This window comes from Camelus bactrianus, chromosome 3, assembly GCF_048773025.1.
Source record: "Camelus bactrianus isolate YW-2024 breed Bactrian camel chromosome 3, ASM4877302v1, whole genome shotgun sequence".
In the NCBI taxonomy this organism is placed as follows: Eukaryota; Metazoa; Chordata; class Mammalia; order Artiodactyla; family Camelidae; genus Camelus; species Camelus bactrianus.
In genome coordinates this window covers 155,959,099-155,981,002 of record NC_133541.1, presented here as the reverse complement: position 1 = coordinate 155,981,002, position 21,904 = coordinate 155,959,099, and the positions used below count along the sequence as shown (strand labels likewise).

Genomic DNA, 21,904 nt, shown 5'->3' with positions numbered 1-21,904 from the left:
CAGAATATATAACACCTTTTACACTTGATAAGAAAGAAAAACAAACAATTCAATTCAAAAATGGGCAGAAGGCCTAAAGAAGCTTTTCTCCAATGAAGACATACAAATGGCCAATAGGCACATGAAAAAATGCTCAATATCATTATCAGAGAAATGTAAATCAAAACTGCAATCAAATATCACATCTCACCAGTCAGAATAGGCATCATTCAGAAGTTCACAAACAATAAATGCTGGAGAGGCTGTGGAGAATAGGGAACCCTCCTACACTGTGGTTGCAGTTTGGTGGAGCCATTGTGGAAAACAGTACAGAGGTTCCTCAAAAGACAAAACATTGACCTCCCATATGACCCAGCAATCCCACTCCTGGGCATATATCCAGAAGGAACCATAATTCAAAAAGATACCTACACCCCAATATTCAGAGCAGCACTATTTACAATAGCAAGACATGGAAACAACCTAAATGTCCACTGACAGATGACTGGATAAAGAGGTTGTAGTATATTTGTACAATAGACTACTATTCAGCCATAAAAAAATAATAAAATAATGCCATTTGTAGAAACATGAATGGACTTGGAGAATGTCATTCTAAGTGAAGTAAGCCAGAAAGAGAAAGAAAAATACCATATGAGATCGCTCACATGTGGAATCTAAAAAAACAAACAAACAAAAAGATAAACTTATCTACAGAACAGAAACAGACACACAGACATAGAAACCAAACTATGGTTACCAGAGGGGAGAGGGTGTGGGAAGAAATAAATTGGGAGTTCAAGATTTGCAGATACTGAATATGTATAGAGTAAACAGCAAGTTTATACTGTATAGCACAGGAGAATATATTTAATAACTTATAGTAACTTATGTTGAAAAAGAATATGAAAATGAATACATGTATGTTCCTATATAAATGAAGTGTTGTGCTGTACACAAGAAACTGATGCAAAATTATAAACTGACGCAACATTATAAACTGACTAGAATTCAATGAAAATATTTTTAAATAGAGAAAAAACGGGAAAAAAAAAGAAAAAGGATATTATAAAACCAAAAGAATAAAGTACTGACTGAGGATACAACATGGATGGACCTTGAAAGTTTATACTAAAATAAGCCAGACACAAAAGGTCAAACAGTGCCCTTTTAGGTGAACTGTATCTAAGCCTTTATTGTATTATTCCAGTAAATTTTCTGGAAGTTTGAACTCTCAAAATCAAAATAAAATGTATTATTCATTAAAAACCTAAAATGATTCCTCACAGGAGGGCTTTAATTATTAAATGCAGAAATGCATGTAAAGCTCCTGGAACAACAATTTACACGTCCACACACATTCACTGCTGTCACTGCCACTCAGAGGGTGGTGCCAGCGCTGATGAGGGCTGCCTCCAGTTGCTCCCCTGCAGACAGGAGTGAGGGCCTGGGCTCTGACAGGAAGGGTGACCGGGAACATGGGTTAGACAGAGCCACGCCCCAGACTTTGTATTACCCAAGTTTCTTATACAAACTGCTCCATGTAACATAAACACGCTACAGGGATGTATCTTACGACACAGGGAATATAGCCAATGTTTTACAATAACTATAAATGGAGCATAACAATAAAAATTGTGCAATTATTGTACACCTGAAACATATCATATTGTAAATCAGCTATACTTTTATAAAATGTTAAAAAATAATTTTAAAATGTTATCACTTCAGTATTCAATTCGGTTTTTAAGTAACTAATAAACAGCTTAGAATGTATAAAACATTTAACTGTGATAAGTTTGTTTACATATTTATTTACTTTCAGCCTCCTGCTAAAAGAGAAATTAAACAATTTTTAACACAGCTTAACAACCATAACAACAAAAAGACAAAAGTTAGCGTGTAGAGAAAATGGAGATTCAATACTTAAATGAAACCAGGGGGAAGTAAACTCATAAAAACGAATGCCATGAAGTCAGGGTAAGTGTTAAAGGCCGACTAGAAATTCAGCCGTAAGATTCTTGGCAGCTAAAGCAAAAAGTAAAAGATGATGGGGCGGGTGGTAGAGCTCAGTGGTAGAGCGTGTGCTTAGCGTGCACGGGGTCCCGGGTTCAACCGCCAGGGCCTCCTCTAACAGATAAATACACCTAATTACCTACCCCCCCAAAAGAGCCCCAATGAAAAGAAAAAGAGAAATTTCTTTCCTAAGAAAACCTGATGTTAAATTTAGATTAAATAATTGAAAAAAAAGAAAGAAAAATAGAAAAAGATGAGTGACACAAGTGATAATGCCCGTGAGATAAATCTGCGGTGGCTGCTGGCACTTCCCCATGTCCCACGTGGGAAAATCTGAAACATCCTTCTCACCACTCAGAGTCATCATCAGCCCACCCCACCCCTCTCCCTGTTAAATGCAGGAGCACAGGCGGGGCCCGGCCTTTGCTCTCTCTGTGTCAACACAGTGAGACAGGATGGAAGGGGCCAGAGCACAGCCATTCAATCAAGGCCACAGCAATTAACATCAAAATGGTGAAGGATTCAACCCCCAGTAGGCCTTGAGGCTCAGGATGAAGAGATTTTACTTCTAGCAGACCTTGAGCTTCATTATACACCCGTTGTAATAGTAACATGGTGAATAACACGCCCCAAGGCACCATGGCCATCCCAAGGCTAGCCACAAAAGATCAAACGGTGGGAAATGGCCAAATCCCAGGGAATCCCAGCCCCTTGCCCTTAGGCTGCTCCTTCTAATTATTAGCATATAAAACAACCAAGCCCATGAAAACCAGCAACACAGCGCCACCTCGCGGTCATCACTCTCTCTCCCTCTTCGGAGAAGGCCCACAATTTGTCTGTGGAGTGTGTACCTACTTTTAATCTGAGCACCCAACCCCCACACCTCGTGGCATTTCTCCTGCCTTTCAATGTGTCTCTGTGAATAAATCTACCTTTACTCAACAGTGGCTTGCTCTTGAAACCTTTCCTGCATGAAGCCAAGGACCCACGTCTGGTGGGGCACATTCCAGGGGCTCAACCAAAGCCTGGGACACAGCCCTTCCCATGCCCCACATATGTTTTCTTGTATCAACAGGACTGGGATGTGAAGGGAGTTCTGAGGCCCCAGCTAAGGGACAGAAGTAGCCCCCAGGACCAAAATGGCGGGCAGCCCCTCCCCCAGCAGGGGCCTTGAGGTCAGCCCGGTTCTCTGTGGTTCTCTGTTGTGCTGACTCCCCAGCCAGAGAGCGTTCTCCTAGGCCTGTCCCCACAAAACCCTTCTCTCCAAAATACAAGCACATCATGTCACAGTCCTCTTATTCAACCAGTAAATTTTCAGCCCACTTTTTCCTTCCCTAGTAAAGAATCTATCTGTCCTCCCTCCCATCCCACCACTTCTTTCTTTGTGAGAACTCTGTACTCCCCATACACCATCCTGAACGCAGGTGCCTTGCTGGCTGGGACCGAGATGTTTCAGTCTCACACAGCCTGCATCCTTTCACTTTCCCCTTTCTACCTTAAAAAGCCTTTCCTGAGTCTCCCACCCCTCTGATTCTGAACTTCACAAAGTGCTGAGGTTGCATGCACTCACTGTGTGCATACCTCCCAGGTTTTGACTAGGTTTCCTTCACAAGATCTTCATTAAGGAGCTTCATCAAGAAGTTTAAAGAGTCTTTTCTTACATCGGAGTTGAGGAGCCTGCATAAAATTTAAATGGCCTTGAAGAGAGAGTAAACCAGGGACAGAGAGGTCATAGGTCTTAGTCAAAAGTGTCACGAGGCAAAATGTTCTTCGAAGGCTCAGAGTGGCTTCTGAACACGGAGTCAGGAGGGAGGAGGTGCCAGGCTGTGAGTGGGATGAGTGACACTGGGTACGCTACCCCAGCTGGGGAAGTATTGGATTTTGTTCTAGTTTTCCAAAGAATTTCTTACCACCTTTTCTCTTATTGTCACATACCATTTCCTACGGATTAAGAAAATCAATGTCAGTCATTTGGGCCACTTGGTAGAAGCTACACGATGCCATTCACAGGGCTGGGATGTAACAGCCACACCAGTCTATGTTGAAAGACCAGTAGGGGTATTTCCAAGGTAATCACGGGCATGCAGCAAACTCCCCAGCTTCAATTACCTCATCTCAAAAGTGGGGCCAATAAAACTACCAAGCAAAGTGCGTGATGATTATGGCCGACATCTGTTTACTAGGTAAGTGCCCGTGACAGCTGACACTGGATTAGGAATGAATATGATCAACGAGGCACAGTCAGCCTGGTTACATGCACCCTGCCTTCATGCCTTGGTGCAGGAGCGGAGTTTGTTTACCTGAAATGAACGCCCCCAGAGCAGCCCTGAAGGGAAAGCTCCCAGCTCTGCACGGCGAGGCGTGTTCCTTTCCTTCTCTGAGCTGATAACAGTTTGCAGTCGTCTGTTTTTACATTTATCCCTTTAGTACCTGCCTCCCCTCCGGAGTTTTTGCTTAAGCAGAACAGGTCCAGGTTTGTGTTGCTGCCTGCCGGATATTCTGGGCTGGGAGACAGGCGACTCCACGTCTGGCTCTGGTGCTGAACGGAGAGGGCAGAAAGCCCAGGGGCCCATGCTGAACAGAGGCCCCTGCACCCAAAATTATGGTCTGACTTTGGGCAAATTAAACCGTCTTCTTTACCCTAAGATTCCTCATCTGTTCATGAAAATAACTGCCCATGGCACGTAGAGTTTCAAGGATTAAAGGAAATCACCAAATTCACAACCTATTCAAGGGGCTGCCAGTACGTCCTCAACAGGCACATGCTACCTTTACGGCTGTAACACACGCTAAGCGGGGCAGTAGGACACAGTGAACACTGCTAAGTGCCTGCTAAGTGTTTCATGTGTGTTATAATACTGTTTAAAACTTACAACAAACCCAGGAAGAAACGAATATTATAATTCATATTTCACAGATTCACCAACAGTTTAATGGAGGTTACACTCTAGTCCAAGGTCCTTTGGTGAGGAAATGGCGATTTAAACCTGAATCTGAGCCCAGGCCTGGGCTACACCTCTCTCCAATCCACCTCACCACTTGCCTATGAAATCCACCTGTCCAATACACGTTTGTACAGGTCAGCTCTTAAATGCAAAGTGTGCCACCGTTTGTCAATGTTTGTTAATTACCATAAAGTGCTCTCAGAAACCGCTACAGAAATGACAGGTTGACCCACATCCCTGCCAACAAAGAAGAGATATTCTGCCTTGCGTTCTCCTGTAATGTGCAGAAACCCTTCCCTACACCACCAAATTCAAATGTATGCTTCCTCCATGTTTATGTTTGCACACGGCTTATTAAAGTAGAAGGTACCTGCAGTAATTCCATCTCGTTTCCTTTGCAAGTTTCCAGATTATCCACAATCAGTCTGTGAATGAAAATACTACAATGTGAATTAAAATACTACAACCATGTCAGTAAACAAAGAATGCTGAAACCAAGTCATCAAGGCTGCCGCCACCCCCCAGTGCGGACAGACCTGAAGCCCAGCCTCTACAGCCACTCACAATGCTGCCCTCTGAACAGACTGAGAATAAGAAGACAGGATAATTGCCCTAGATAGCAAGGTGCTTGTCTAAAGAATGAATCCAGTGAGGTCAAATGATACATACAAAGGCACTAAATTCTTTAACTTGAGATGCCTGGATTTCTTTAGATAACAAGCAATCTTTTATTGTTCCAACTCCCTGGTCTTTGTTGTAAAGCTGCCATATAATCCTAGTTCCTCCCCTACTTCTTGGGAGCAGTCCCTCAGACAGATTTGAAGGCTGTCATCCCGCCTCGAGTCCTCCCGCCTAATAAAGTGTAACTCTAAACTTTCAGGCTACACATTTTTTTCAGTCGACAAGTTCCAGAATAGACACAACTCATCAATTCTGTAATGGAACACACTGGATCAGGAACCAAAAGCATGTTCTAGTCCAGAAAAACTACAGGTCCCTCTTTCTTTCTGTCATTATACAATCCCACCAGAACTCATTAATTTGCTGTCTGCTCATCTGGCAACCAAACTCAGAGAAGAGTCAACTCAGCAGAGTGCTCTACTCGGGAGAACACCCCGCAGCAGCACTGCAGGCTACCTGCCCTCCCGCACGCTCTGCCGACCCCTAGTGTCCTCCGTGGAGACCAGGCCAACAGAGGTGTTCCCAACAGCTGCAAAGTCCCACAGATTAAATAAAAGCATTATATTTTCTACGATATGTTATGTATATTACCATCTCTGAAAACAGCTTTGCCAGAAGCCCAAATTTTCCACATTAATCTGCATAGGCAATTCCGGCCCCCAATGGGAAAAAAAGTCTTATGATGATGCTAAGGCCTCCAAAGTCCTCTCCAGGACCATCAACCAAACTGCCTGCAAGCCTGCAGCTGCAGGCGGCTACATGTCTGTTTTTAAAGCAACCCCTTCCTGCCCTCGGGCGCTACAAAGTCCCTCTATGCCCTCCCATCTCAGGGTAAGAGCAGCCACTGCAGAAACTTGCAGGGCAGCACTGACAGGACTGGACACAGAGGATCAGAGCTAAACTAAGCCTTCTTATGCACGAGCTTGTCACTGTGTCATTTTACAGATGAATATATATATAGAGAGGTGGGGTGATCTTGCTCAAAGTCACACAGCTAATAAGTGGCAAAGTCTATAACTCAGCTCCACCCTCTGGCGTGACGCTCCAGCTTGGACACCCACAGGGTTCTCTCATGCCTGCCTGACCAGTCCTTTACTGTCACTCATAACCCACCACAGTGTCTGACCCTAGCCTGACTTTTCAGCCTCTTCTCCCTCTAGTTTCTCAGGAACAAGGCTGCTCGGGCCACTGTGTGACTTCCGGCTCCCCAAACCCTCAGTGCTCAGGGTGGTCTTGCCTGTGAAACCAGCACCCTGCTCAGAGGCTCTTCCTCCCCTGCAGGAGGACGTTTCCACTCTCCGCAGGGACACCCCCTCAGGGAAGCGCTCTTCTCCCCCTCAGCACGGCAGGTGTCCCAGGCCACATCCCGAGCTGCCCCATTAGGTCTGCCTGTGCCCAGGTCTGCTAGTCAGAGCAGCAGCCTCAGAGCCAGGGATTATGCCCGGGTCTCCCTGCAAACCTACTGCCCGCCTCACAGCCCCCAGCCAGTAGGTCACCTGGAAGTCACAGCAAGTGCCCCACCCAATCCCGAAATCTCTTCATTTGCCAGCACCGCTGATGACTGGTCTCCAAAGTTTGGTCAGTTTCACACAAAACAGCAGCTCTTCCACTGAAGCTGAGGGTTTTCACTTCTGCTCCCCATCCTTAATGGAAACGTCAAGGGAAACCAAAAGACCTTTTCTCAACCCTTTTCTGATGACACATTCCCACCCACAATACTCACATGCTCAAGAGTTCTGGGTCCACGTGATTTTGTTTCCCTTATGCTAAGTGGCTCAAAACACTGCAGGATTCTTTCTCTTTTGAGAGTATTTGTTTGTACTGTGTTTATTGACTTCAATCTCTTTTTGTCTCTCTCTTAAGTGTCCCTAGCTGTTGCCACTTCTTACTCCCTTCAGCAGCCTCCCTCCCATCATCTAGTCTAGGAAATCATCTGTGATGAGGGGCCCGGGGGCAGTCACAGAAAATGGAACAAAGGTACAGAGAGGCTACATAATTTGCCCGAGAAGATCAGCTTCAAGCCCCAAAACTGTGTGTCACGTCCCTCTGTTTAACACTTATGCTAAACTAGTTAACTTTTTTTAGATTATGGTTATAAACAGATGAGGTATCAAAATACATAGAAGGACACACATCAACTCTAAGATGTTTATTAACTCCACTATTTTGTTTCTATTTATTTTATTTCTATTAAAAAATATTAGGAACCTCTGCAGTCAATATAACAAAATGTTAATGGGTGTTAAATCCAGAATATAGAGGCGTAAGTGTATCATTACTCATAATTATTTGTATGCTCACAAGACAAAATGATTTGAATGTCTCTCTCCCCTCCCCCTACTCGCTACTGGCTCTCACCTGAGCTCCCAGACCACACATTTAACAGCCTTTCACTTTATCCACAGCTGAACTCATCAGGATTCCCCCAAAGCTCCCTCTGCAGATTTCCCTGCTCAGAGCACAGCAGGACCATCATTTACCTCATTAATCCACCCAGAAACCTGGGCCTTACTCCATCCTACCTTCACAGACATCATTCATCGTTTCCTTTTTACCATCTAAACATGCCTAAAATCTGTTCGTTTTTTCCCGGTGACTGTCCCACTGACTGTACCACCGCTCAGGTAGAAGCCACCAACACTGCCCACCTGGACTCACGAGTCTCCCACGTGGCCTTCCAGCTGCTCTCCCCTACTTGAGACAAATTGGATTTTGTCACTCCCGTTCTTTTATGACTCTTTTCAAACCTAGTGTTCTTAGAAGAAACTCCAAGTTCTTCACATGGTGAAGGTGTTTGCCATGAAACTTTCAGCTCAGGGAGGGCAGGACCCCCCTCCTCCTTGGCCCTCCTCTTTCCCTAAGCCCCTCCCTCTCCCTCGGCCCCGCCCTCTGGCACAGCGCTGGCTCAGGAGTACCTGCTGAGCTACACCAGCCTGTATTCTAACCCTGGTGTTCAATTCTTAGCAAATTGCTTCACTTATCCATACAAATCCAAGGTAGATTAGAAAGATTTTAGATGTTGAGCTAGACTATTGATTTGGGGATTTTGCACTAGCAACCTGCAATTACATGTTCTAATGATTCTGTCTTCTTAAAACCACACCCAGATTTATGGAGTTATTTGTGGAATGTCTTCGGAGTAAAAGGGACTGTACTTTTACAGACTTTATGTTGTATAACATGAACAACCCGGACAGGGTCACAAATGGAACTGCCTCACAAGTGACAGAAGACAGGTGAGAGGCACAAAGCAACAGGTCGCAAAGACGGTAAGAGCAAATTTGTTTTGCCAACCCCCCAAAAAATGCCTGAAAGAACCAAAAATTCTGAATTTTGAAAGTAAAAGATTATCATATAGTGAAATAAAATAAATAATCCTCTTCATCAGGGTTTCAAGATCTGACTCCAGATTTTTTAGCAGGCCATACTGAATCCTAGCACAGAAAAATCAGATGGACTAGTGGTGAGTAAGTTCCAGGAAAACTGCAGTAATTCCTCCACTTGTGTAAGGACATACACTCACCTGCCAAAGGTGAAAGTAGACTGCATTCTGGAGAAATTCGGAAGCTTCCAGGCTCCGCTTCTGGATGCCGAGGACACGGACAGCTTGGAAGCATGCTTCTAACTCAGTGACCGGAATTCTTACACTGCAGGGGGAAAAGGAGGCCCTCAGTCGATAGCAGAGATGTTCCTGTCGTGTATCACATTCCGTGCCTCAGGGACTCAGTGCCTTGCAGCAGCCCGGCCCCAGGCGAGGACCCGAAGCGTGGCCCACAGAAGCAGGAGGTGCACTGTGCTTGAGAAATCCCATCCCCGATGGGGGCAAGAGGGGCTGGTGGGGTTGAGTGAACCTATAAATGCCCACAGAAATATGCCTGCATTCATTCAAGTGATACCAGCAACAGTAGCAGGCTATTTAACAAAATTTCAATTTTCAGTGGAAATTTTGCCATTCCTTTCCGCCTGTCCCCTGCACTCTGAAACAGGCTTAGGCTCTCTCACACCTGCAGCTCTGAAGCAATAGTTGTGAAGTCATTTTACTTTGCTGCAAGTGTCCTCGGTCCCCTTGTAACTGTGTCTGTCCTCTCTTAACACAGTCGGATATCTTCCTGGATCTCTACCTGAGTTCCTTTCTCCTCCTCCTCAGATCCTGAGATAAAGGACAAGTGAAGGCACATGACCAGAAAAGGCACTGTTGACTTGACCAAAATCCACAGTGACCCCCTAGGTGAGTGCTGCCCACCCCTTACATTCGATTTTCAAGGTTCTGCACAGGGTGACATCCAGCCCAGAGAGGTGGCCCAGGCCCATTGGAAGCTACATGGCTTGGGCACGGGGACAGATGCAGGAGCTGGTTCCGGGGTCAGGCCCCTCCCCACCTCTGCTCCCCTCTCTCCCGAGGCCCCGCTGCCAAGCACTCAGGCTCCGTGATCTTAGGTCCTTCTCTTCTACTCTACTCCAAACCCTTTTACTTTTCCTTTTTTCCCTAATTATCCCCAGCTGGAGTGATTTTTCAATCGCAGTATCTGAAAAAATTTCCTGCAGCCGAAAATGAGGTCTCAAGAAGTCAAAGCACATATGCTACTTCCTGAAGAGTGCCGCTGGCTAGGGGGACCCTCACCAACACTCACGTGGCATCAGACATGTTTCAGGGTCGGCCACCCCCAACAAGAGTGTGCTGTGACCCCTATGCCCGCACAGCATCTCTGCTCACAAAAATATAGTTGGCCCACTTATCGGTTATTAAGAAGCAAAAATACAAAATTGCTCATGTTTCTTACTAAAATTATCTATGAAGCAGAAAAGGGAATTGTAATAGAAAAGAACAATTTTGACCCCATATTAGGTCTGTTCCTTTGGCTTTAACCCTGTGCCCTGTTTTCTAGGCTCAGACTTGCTAGCTCTGCACCATTTGTAAAAGAAAGTTGCCTTTAGACTGAAATATCCAGGACAGCCTATTCTCCTGGCCGTGATCTTGAAGGATGCTAATTCATCTGCACTTATGTAGAGATGGCAAGTTGCAAAATAGAGAATAACCTTTGTTTTTTTTTTGGAGTTTTCACAGGGGCAACATGATTTGATCCGCATGGACAGCTGCAAGAACAGCGGATTCAAAGGACAAGCAATTCATACAGCAAGAAGTTTCCAACAACCAATCAAAACCCCGCCCCTTTTTAGTATAAAAGAAGACTCAATTCTGACTTGTGGAAGATGATTCTCCAGGACATCAGTCTGCCATCTTCTGGATCTGCCAGCTTTGCAAATAAAGTTACTATTCCTTGCTCCAACACCTCATCTCCCGGTTTATTGGCCTGTCATTTGGTGAGCAGAATGAGTTTGGACTCGGTAACAAAATGACTGCATTGGATGTAGTATGTCTCCACTTTTTCCTCGTTTCCAATATGTAACATGCACATTACTTATGATCTAGTGCAAATAATTCATCAAAGACAACCACAAAAAGAAACTATACTCACCCAGCTATCAACACTGAACACAAAACCTGTCAATTTTATATGCTGTTTAAGAACACAACCGAAAAACCTAACATAGGGAGTTGATTCCACGGAAATAAAATTATTTCTACTCCTTCAAAACTTTTTCTTTTCTTTTCTATTTTATTTTGTTTTGCTTATTGAAAAGAAAATAAAAGTCAGATCATTTTATTTCACGTATTTTTGTTATAGCTACATACTTTAAATACTACAGAGACTTAAATTGCAATAAAAAATTGTTCATATATTAGTATAAAGATATATACACAATCAATGGGGATTAGGAATGGAGTGGACATTTACTAAAAATCCACTGCAAACCAGTCTTTTACAAGCATATCCTGGAATACAAGCTCTATTATCCAGGGGTCCTCACCCACATTCTCACTGCTGAGTCCCTTAGTAATCAACTACTAAGGCACCAGCATAGAACCATGTGATCTGTATTTTAGGAATAAATGAGGGAATTGATTCATTCAATTCTAAAACAAAAACCCTAAAATAAGTACTGAACTTATTTACAGATAAAGAAAATTGGTCCCTCAAAAAGTAAAATTTCTTCCTCAAGGTCACAAAGCTAATAAATGGTAAAGGCAAGATTTGAACTAATCTGCCTGATTCTAAAAACTATGGTGGAAATCCCATTAGACTGGGGAGAGTCCATCTGCACAGCCTATCACCCTATCTTTGTTCAGATCTAGCCTTAGACAGCCTGAGACAGCACTCCATTCCTATGGAACTCGAGGGCAAACGATAACATTAAGGATTTTATATCCAGGAATTTCTTAGGTCTCATGTATATAAAGTGTCAGCAGGTCAGCAGAAAATCTCTGGGAAACATTAGTGGGTCCAGACCTTTTTGCTGATTAGAAACTCAATCTATCAGGACATAGTGACCTTCCCATGAGAGGCCACATGGACATAAACTAAAGGCAGCTGAACAATGAAAACTAACAAGACCCTGGAACTCATGCAAGAAGGATCCCTGCCATCCCCCACCCAGTTTCCTCTTCATCCACGTGGACACGAAGACAGAAGACCCGGGTTCTTGTCCAAGTTACACTATCATGGATTCTCACCCATAAAAACTTACAACTCTATGCTGTCATAAGTCCTTTCCAACTCAAATACGATGACACCAATATCTCAGCAGAATATCTATGTCTCCACTTCCCCTCTTCTAATAGGAGAATATTTCTATGGACACAAAGCAGAAATCCAATTTAAAAAACCATGCACGAAGCCAGGTGAATTTCTGCTTAAGAGACTTTCCTCTCAAGCTCAGTGAATGAAAACTCAGAAAAAGTGGTCCTTCTCCTTCAGCAAATGGGAGGCATCCTGATTGTGTGTGTGTGTGTGTGTGTGTGTGTGTATAAATCAAATATAATCATCTGGGTTGTGTACAGATTTTTTTTAATGTCACTGTAATTTCATGGGGATGAGCCAACATTTAAAGTAATTTGAATCTAGTGTTCTCAGTCTCAGTCTCTTTTGGTGGAGGAGGTGAAAGGGGAGAGTAAAGGAGGAAAGAGGTAAATGAAACAAAGAAGTAAGAATACTGCTAGGGAAAGGCAAGACGTTAATTTTGTTCCTCATTGCATCACAACAAATTAGGGACTGGCTTTCCCCCGATGTCTTATCGAGCACTGAGTTGCAGAAGAAGAGGCGACAACCCATTTCTCACTGAGATTGTGGCTGTACGTGGCATCTTATAGACACAAATCATTTACACTGATCAAACACTCTAGCAGCAGGCCGTAATTCTCCTGTTTTGAGAGACAAGAAAACAGGAGCTCAAAGAGGATGTAAAACTTGACAAAATTCAGAGGACCAGTAAACTAAAGAGGATGAATTCAAACTCAGATCTGAATGCAGAGTCTGCTCTTCCCACTCCCAGGACTGGAAAATCCTTAACACACAGGCTCCCCAGCTCCCCTGCAGTGTTCCTGGCACCAAGCATTTCCCATGGTAATGTTAGCCAGTTCTCACAGACACAGCGCTCTGTGCAGCCAATGACCTCCATCGGACCTTGATCATCTACCTGCCACGCCCACTAGGCTTCACCATACAGGCAGGAGAGCTGGCTTTCAAGTGCATACAAAGCCACCTCCGGTCTAACCTGGGCTCTTCTGCGGCTTCTCCAGCCTAAAGGCAGCCATGAAACTGCTCACAGTCTGTACATGAGCCACACTACCTCTCTCCATCTGCCTCCCCACCTATACTACTACTTAGCTATGACCATTTTGAAAATCTTGGAAACAAATTTTTAAAAACAGAAAAGAAAGGATTCTGGAACAAGTGCTTAATACTTACAATTTTAAATGACAAGTTACAAATTGAGTATTGACAAACAGAATCTTCCTTTCTAAATGTCAGTTTTAAGCATTTAAATATATAATAGCAAAAAATTCTCACAAAATTAACAAAAACATAAACAATAAACTGGAATAAATTCAAAAATAATGCCCATGTTCTAAATGGAGAAACTTCAGGACTATACTGAGTGTTAAAGTAAGAGGTATGAATGTAGAGACATAAACATATTGCATGGAGGAAAGCAGTTTTGTAAAGATGTAAGTTCTCCTAACAATAATTCAAAACTTACTAAAAACTCCCATGAAAATTCCAATCTGATTTTTTTAACTTGAACAAAATATTTTGGAACCCTTCAGGAATAATAAAGTCATAATAGTAGACAAGAAAATTTGGGATGGATGAAAAGAATAAAAAAAAAATCAGATTGCCAGTGAATAAATAAATTTTTACAATATGTAAGATATGGTGCTGGAGTAAGGAAGGGAGATTGACAGAAAGGAACCATGAGTTCAAAAAGAGACTCTAGTGTATGTAATTATTTTGTACAGATGGGATTTCAAATCAAAGAGAAAAGTATGAATTCAATAATTGTCCTGGGACAATCAGAATCACCTAGAAAGAATAAATTCTATTCCTGTCATAATGACCACAAGATAAATTGCACATAGTGATGTAAATATTAAAAAGTACTAATAACAGCAAATACAACCCTTTGCTCTTATTAACTCAACTTCTCCTCACTGTAACAAGTACTATTATAATCACCACCTTAGAGATTAAAAAAACTTACAGAAGAGATTTATTCCATTATAAGGAAGTATTTCTAAGAATGTCAAAGATAAAACCCACAAGGAAGACATTTACTATCTTAAGAGTAGTTTGAGCCACAACAAGAATAAAAAACTTTCTGAACAAAATGAAAGGAAAGAAATGACAAGAAAAAGCTCTGTGATACATGTTGATGAAGTCACGAAGTAAATTTTCATAACATACAAAGAGCTGTCACAAAGCAACAAGAAGCTCCCTCACTTAAATGTTTGCAAAGGACAAAATGAATCATTCATTTTAAAAAATTCAAAAGGCTAATGAGTGAAAAAAGCTCAAAATTTCACTGGTCATCAAATGCAAACTAAAACGATGAAAAAGCACTTTTGCTTATCATATTGGTGAATATTTTTAAGATATTCTAGTTAGTGTCCATCTGTTGGAGAACAAATCATGAGCGACTTTTTCAGAGGATGACATATCAATGGATATGTAAACTCTGAAAAACGTACATACACACTGACTCAACTCCACTTCTAGGAATCGTTTCCTTTAGAAAAAAAACAATCAGTCCAAACAGATGTATCCATCAGGGCATTTACACAGCACTGTTTACAAAGGTGGGAAGAAAAACTGAAGTGAAATAATATCCAGCGATAGAGAATTGGTTACATAAGTAATTGTGCATTTTTTCATTCCCCAATGGAGAAGGAATTTCTAGAGTCACTTGAAAGGAGTCTGTGATGAATGTAAGTGTCACATCCAGGGACTAAATTTCCAGAAGCCTTAACTAAAGGAATATACATACAAGATCACAGGAATGTCTGTACAAGAAGGATGCAAGTCAAACATTCTTTCTGACAGTGGAAAGTGGAGAAAACTTAACTGTCCACCATTAAGACAATGTTACGGTAAATCAAGGCGAGCTGCGGGCGCTGAGGGAGCCGGCGTTTCGCCGTGGTCCAGGGCCTTGTCCACAGCACTCTCCCACCAAATGTGTCCGTGGACAAGAGACGACACCCGCACATCAGGAGACCCCTCCAATCTATCTGAAAGGACCGGGTGAGTCTGGAGTGGGAGGACGTCTATGATATACCCCTGAGTGAATAAAGCGAGCTGCAGAAAAACATATAGTATGGTCTCATTTTTAAATAAAGCATATATACACACACCTATACATTGATTTCTCATATGTGTATATATATGTATCTCATAGGCATAAAGGTCATGAAATATATATACCAAATTTTCCACAGCTTTTACTCTCAGGAAATAATGGGAAGTGAGTTAGGGGCCTTCCTGTACCACCACAGTTCTCTTTTCAGTATTTCAGTTAAGTATACTTGGAATTTAAATGTTTATTTAAGTCCGAAGTAAAATGGACGATGCATTCCTTAAGACAGAATGCTACACTGGTCATTAAAAATCATGCCAGGGGAGATAGAATATTGTAGAAAAACATGTAATAAGCCGAATGGAAAATGGAGATTTCCGCACAGTAAACAGGGACAGAGTGCTCACTGGTTTTTATGACAGAGCTGATACACACTGACGAAAAGAACAGAAAATAAATGTTAAATTGTTAATTATTATCTCTGAGTAGCGGGACCAGGATAGACTATTTTGCCCCTTTTTTCAGACTTATTATATTAAATGCAAATTATTTTTCATCTGAAAAAATCATTTTTAGGCGTGTAGTACCACGCATTGGGGAATAATACATGAATACTTACAGAAACAAGTAACTAGGAGACACCGCAGCAGCGCTACACAATGTAGAACGGGCCATCCTGATTAACATCTTGCAGTTACATAAGGACCCACAAAGTGAGAGCACCTGCTGTAACAGGGCGTCGCCCCCTTCTATTTGTCAGTTGTGTCTTCAGGTCTGAGGCAGTTCTGAGCACGGCCAGTGTCAGTGCTGGTGTCTGGATGGATGCTACTGGAGGTGAGGGCACCTGCAAGTGGAGAGGAAGAACAGAAACCATCCTCTGCCTTTTCTGTCTTGTTTCTTTGTTACTTTAAAAGAGAGGAATAAATAAGATAAACTGTGTATCTTCCCTACAGAAATTTCAGTAATGAAACCGTTTTTAAATTCTTCACAGCTTATATTCTGCCTATAACTGTCTTTTCAACAAAGCATCATATTTATTAAATGTGAATTGACTCAGTTAATTAACTCCCTGTTGAAACATTCTAGTAAAGAACATGAAATGCCGTATGTAAAAGAACCACACCTGCAGTGACTAGCACAGCTGTCTTGACGGCAGTGCATTCAGCCCGCACCATCCTGTGGTCCTGAGCTCCTGATGCTGGTAAGAGAGCACGCTGCCGCCTCAGATGGAGAGATACTGTGAAAGAGTTTGAACTCTACAGTACTGACAAAACATAACTGACAAATCCCAGGTTCCTTTGAGGCTGTCATTTTCTGTTTCTGGCCAACCCCCGTCAATGAGCAGAACCACCCCATTCCCGAGCCATGGGAATCATGTGGGAAGCAGTTTTGGAGAAATTTCCAGGTATAGAATGTAACAAACTATACATAGATCTCTGAAAAAAGAAAAGAAGCAATATACTGATTTTGGAAGAAACTCAAAATATTCTCCTAAGCCTTAGTAGCTGGAAAGGCTGGGCATCTCCTAAGCCACTTATTTATTTCGCAGCCAGTGAGCATCTCCCACAAACCCTGTTTCCCTGTGTCTGCTGGGAGCCTCAGGCACACTGTTGCTGTCGATCTTATAAGTCACAAGGCAGACGCGTGTCTCTCATGCCTGCAACCCTCACACAGGCTTGCCTCCTAGCCTCACTGTCTGAACTTGGCCCCATTTTCTCACCTGTTTATTTGGTATCTGTTCTTCTGTAAGCTGCCTGAAATGCTTTTTGGAACATGTCAGAAGATTCAGTGGGTAGATAAATGGACAAATGGACAGGTGAGAAATGGGCAGACAGACAGAGTGACTCCAAGAAAAGGGGAACAAAGAAAATTTCCTATGCAGAACCCTCTTCTAGTCAGGGAAGAAAACCACCACGGAGAAGTGTGAAGAGGCAGGTGGCTTAGGACTGTTTCCTGGATTCCATGAAAAGTCACACCAAGAGATGAGAGGGTAGAACTATAAATAATAAAAGAAAAAAGCATGCATGCTTGAAAAATATATCTACAATATGTACTTTCTAAAGAATAGATTCAAATCAGCACGGCCCAATAACACAATCCTTGGGTATTTACAGAAGTGAGAATCCCATCTCCAAACCACAAGGCATCCCTTCGGAGCACTAAGAGTCTACACGGGACGGTCTTAAAGCCGTAATCACAAAAGCTATGCTATCCTGCCCTTACGAGGAATGAGCAGCTGTGCTCGGGCTGCCCACGCGCCATTTACACCCCACAGCACCTCTAAGGGGGAGGGACGCCTAGCAAGCCCGTCTTTGCAGGACAGCAAACAAGTCCAGGAGAGGCTAAGCCGACCTACCAGTTCTCCATCTCACAGGACTGGTCACTCCAGAGCAGGACTCGAACTTGGACCCACGTGTGTAATCACGTTACTACCGTGCTTTGTGTGCTTTTTATGTGTGTAATACATTTGTTTCTGGCATGAAAGGATATTTAATAAATGATCGGTTGTCCTGTCTATCTCATTAGCTCACAATCAATGTTTATAGTGTTGAATTGTACTCTTTTTCCCTGGAGAAAGGAATGGAACGAGCGGGTGTTAGAATGAGGTGGGGCTCCATTCTTTATCTGGTACCTCATCTCATCCAAGTCCCCAACCAGGGAGAAGGAGCAAATGTTCTCTTCATCTTTTAAAGAGAGGGCTCCACTGATGGTGACTTAACTCCAAAACCAAGTCTGGGGAAAGGGCACATTCAGCAACCAGAGCAGTATCACCTGTAGGAAGGCGAAAACAGCTCACGGGAGGGCTCAGGGGGTCAGCCTGATTTAATTTCAATCGATAAAACAGCAACACACTCTAAAAATACTAGCATGCAATCGATTGGCTCTTTCTGGACATCTAGCAATTTTCCACAGCCCACATGTAAAATGATCGTGAACCAGTGAAAGGTAGTGTCTACAGACAAGAAAAATCAATGCCACAGGTAGACTGAAACCCAGGCTGGAGGAAAGGAAGAGAAAGGGCATAGTAAAGAAGTGGGGAAAGGCTGGGGAAATAAAATCATCACAAGGACTCTCAAGCATCATCCAACAATCATACAATCATTCAAGAGAGAGAGAGAGTTACTGAGGTCCTATTCTGTGCAAGATTGTAGAGCGGGTGAAGCAAGTGCGCAGTGACCATTGTGGCAGCAAGTGGCGGTGCTCAAATACACTTCTGATTCTGGTACCTTGCACACTTGTCCTCAGTATAAAGGCAAAAAACAAAAAGTAAAATAAAACTCTGTAAACTCAAAGCATTGTTGAAAAAAAAATTAAAGACCTAAATAACTGGACAGACACACCACGCATATTCCTGGATCAGAAGTCAGAGCTCTTGGAATGGCAGTGCTCCTCAAAGCGATCCGTATATTCAACGTGGTCTCGATCACAATCCCAGCGGGCTTCTCTGCAGAAACTGACTAGCTGCTGCTACAATTCATATGGGAATTCAAGGGTCTCAGTAACCAAATCGTACTTGAAAAAGAAGAACAATTTAAGAGGACTTGTCATTCTCAATTTCAATCCTTACAACTGTATCTCCAGGTGAGATTAGAGGCCATTGTGAAGTTATTACTGTGTTTATCCTTATTTTCTAAATTCTCTACAATGAATATAACTTTTACAATAAAAAGAATAAAAAGTAAAGTTTCTTTTAAAATATACACAACGATTCACTCATTGGGAAAAAAATATTTTAACTATAAAGATGTAAACAAATATCTAGTGAAAAAGGACTACTTAAAAACAAGAGTGTATTTACATTTTTCATTAATTGAAAACTGAAAAGCACAAACACATCAAGTTTCTAGGGAGACCGATGCAACAAATTAAGTTATTTTCAAAAATTCTAATTGAACAATGAAAACTCAAGAAAGGGAAAATTGTGATTGACACCCAAGTGCAAACACATGGAAAGCAAAGGCCTAGAAATCACAGTTCCTTTAACTCTGATACTAACACAAGAGAAGAGGAAATTCCTCACTAAGGGGACAGTGGAATCCCATGCATAAGACAGCATACACAGTACAAACTGCACTAGAATCTGAGGTGATTTTCTTAGAAGAATTCCAAAGTTACAACATTGCTGAAAAACTATAAAAACACTGACAGACAGAATAAAACACACAGTCATATATATTATATAGAAACATATGAAGTCTACTCCCATGTTGCATAGAAATACAAACATATTTGTTCATTTATGGGCACTGAATATTTTATCCCAGGTAGAATATTTCAACTAAAACAAATAATCAATTATACACTCCTCTTGTCAAATCTACTTGATAAGTTACTCTGCTATGTAACCATAATTTGTCTAAGATAGATCTAAAATTAGTGAAAAAGATCTTTGTATGGTTTCTTGAACTCTTCTCAAATTTCCAAACTTAATTTTAAAATAGATCTGAGCAGTATTTCTATATTAACTTTTCCCCCGTGAAATGAACAACACAGTCTGTTGTGAAAATTCTGTCCTTAGAATGATTCACAAGCACCGTATCCTAACAAAACTGCTGGACAGCAAGGCACTATCCAGACACTGTGACCAAACAAATGAAACACAAGGAAGACAGTGACCCTATTCTGGAGGGCTTACCGTATGTTTCAACACCGGGTATTTATTTGATTGGTTTGATTGGTTAGCAAAATAAAATCAATCAAGTACTTTCTGCTTTGAGCATTCAGTAAGTCATGACTCTGTTGTTAGTGTCATGAGAAGGAAAGACTTAAGCATGACTTGATTAGGTCAATTAGCAAAAGCCATCACTGGGGAGTGAGTAATAAAGAAGTTAACTGATAGCAATGCTTCTGCCTACAAGAGACCTAAAATAAACCTACACTGATCTCTTTAAGGAAATGAGGAGATGAAGCCCCAATGAGAAAAAAAAAACTAACAAGAAATCAAATAAGTAAAGACTTTTTCATTAAAGGTTCCAGGAAGGAGTGGAGCATGGTGGTGAGGATCACAGATACATGGGACAAACATGAGGGTCTGAATTCCAACAGCACTGTGTAGCTTTGACACTGATAAGTCAGTGAAATTTTCTGAATCTCAGTCTCCTATCCATAGACCGGGGACAACAACAGCACCCGTCTCCTAGAACGGTCCTAATAATTAAGTTATTTTATATATAAAAGGTTAAATAAAATACCTCAGATATTAAATATTACCACAAAAGCACAAGGAAAAAAGAAAACAGAGATAAATTGGAGTTCATCAAAATTAAAAACTTTGCTTCAAATGACACCATACAGAAAGTGAAAAAACAACACACAGGAGAAAATTTTTTCAAATCATTTATCTGATAAGGAATTTGTATCTATAAAAAAAAAAAAAAGGACCTCCTACAACTCAACAATAAAAAGGCAACTCAATTAAAAAATGAATAGAGTATCTGAAAAGTATTTTTCAAGGAAAATATACAAATGGCCAACAAGCACAAAGAAACGATGTTCAATATCATTAGCTGTAAGGGAAATCAAGTCAAAACCACTAGGAGAAACCGCTTCACACTCACTACAATAGGTTATAATCAAAAAAATAGTAACAAGCACTAATGAGGACACAGAAGATGCAGAGGTCGCAGCCGTTGCTGGTGAGGATGTAACACAGCCTGGCCACTTTGGAAAAACGCCTGGCAGGTCCTTAGAGAGTTGAACATTTGGTTTCTGAATGACCAGGCAATTTTGCTTCCTGAGCACACACGTAAGAGAACTGAAAACAAATGTTCATATAAAAACTCCTACAGGAATATTCACGGCGCCATTACTCATCACAGCCAAAAAGCAGAAACAACACAAATGTCTATCACGTGATGAATGGGTAAACAGAGGGGCCCAGCCATACAGAGGAATATTATTCAGCAATAGCAAGGCATAGAGTACTGACCCAGGCCACAACTTGGACAAATATTGAAAACGTTACTCAGTGTGAAAGAAGTCAGTCACAATAGATGCTTCCACTTACATGAAGTAACTCGATTTACATGAAATTTCCAGCACAGGCAAATCCACAGAGAGAGAAAAGTGGCTTTCTGAGGCTGTGGGAGGATGGGGAAGATGGGAATGTCTGCATATGCGTAAGGGGCTTCCTGTTGGGGGGATGAAAATTTTCTAAGATTGACTGGGATGAACAATTCTGGGCATAGAGTAAAAACCACCGTACATTTTAATGGGTGAATTGTTATTAAAACTGGTAAGAAAAAAAGCACCTCCAGCCAGTTACCTTCCCATAGTAAATGCAAATTGCTAAATTTTATTACAGGAAGAAGAAACTGCCCTCAGCATGAAAGCAGGAGTTCAGCAAATGTGAGTTAACCGAAATTGGAAAAGAGCATTTCACTTGAAACAATTGATGAGTGTACACAAATTATTAAGACATGACAAGGAAAATCAGTTTGACATCACGAAGAAGCATTCTGCTTCAAATGCAGATCAAGGATTCGGCAAGCCCAGCTGCTACAAATGACCAGAGAAGAAACCTGGTTCTTTAAACAAGCGCCAGAGCCAACAAGGAAATAATGGTGAGGAAAGCAGGCGGCCGAAAATCTGGA

At 41.9% G+C, this 21,904-nt stretch overlaps 1 long non-coding RNA gene across 9 annotated transcripts in view; it reads right to left on the bottom strand.

Annotated features, from left to right (window-relative positions):
* Positions 1-21,904, bottom strand: part of LOC141577202 (uncharacterized) — a 112,929-nt gene that overhangs the window by 70,111 nt on the left and 20,914 nt on the right. For 6 of the 9 annotated variants that reach the window (XR_012505947.1, XR_012505945.1, XR_012505948.1 and 3 more), the window contains one exon: positions 9,145-9,268. This is a non-coding gene — a long non-coding RNA (uncharacterized LOC141577202). Of the gene's footprint in view, positions 1-9,144; positions 9,269-15,930; positions 16,156-16,434; positions 16,664-21,904 lie in introns of those variants that run through there. The other 3 variants (XR_012505952.1, XR_012505950.1, XR_012505951.1) reach the window with 3 other exon arrangements.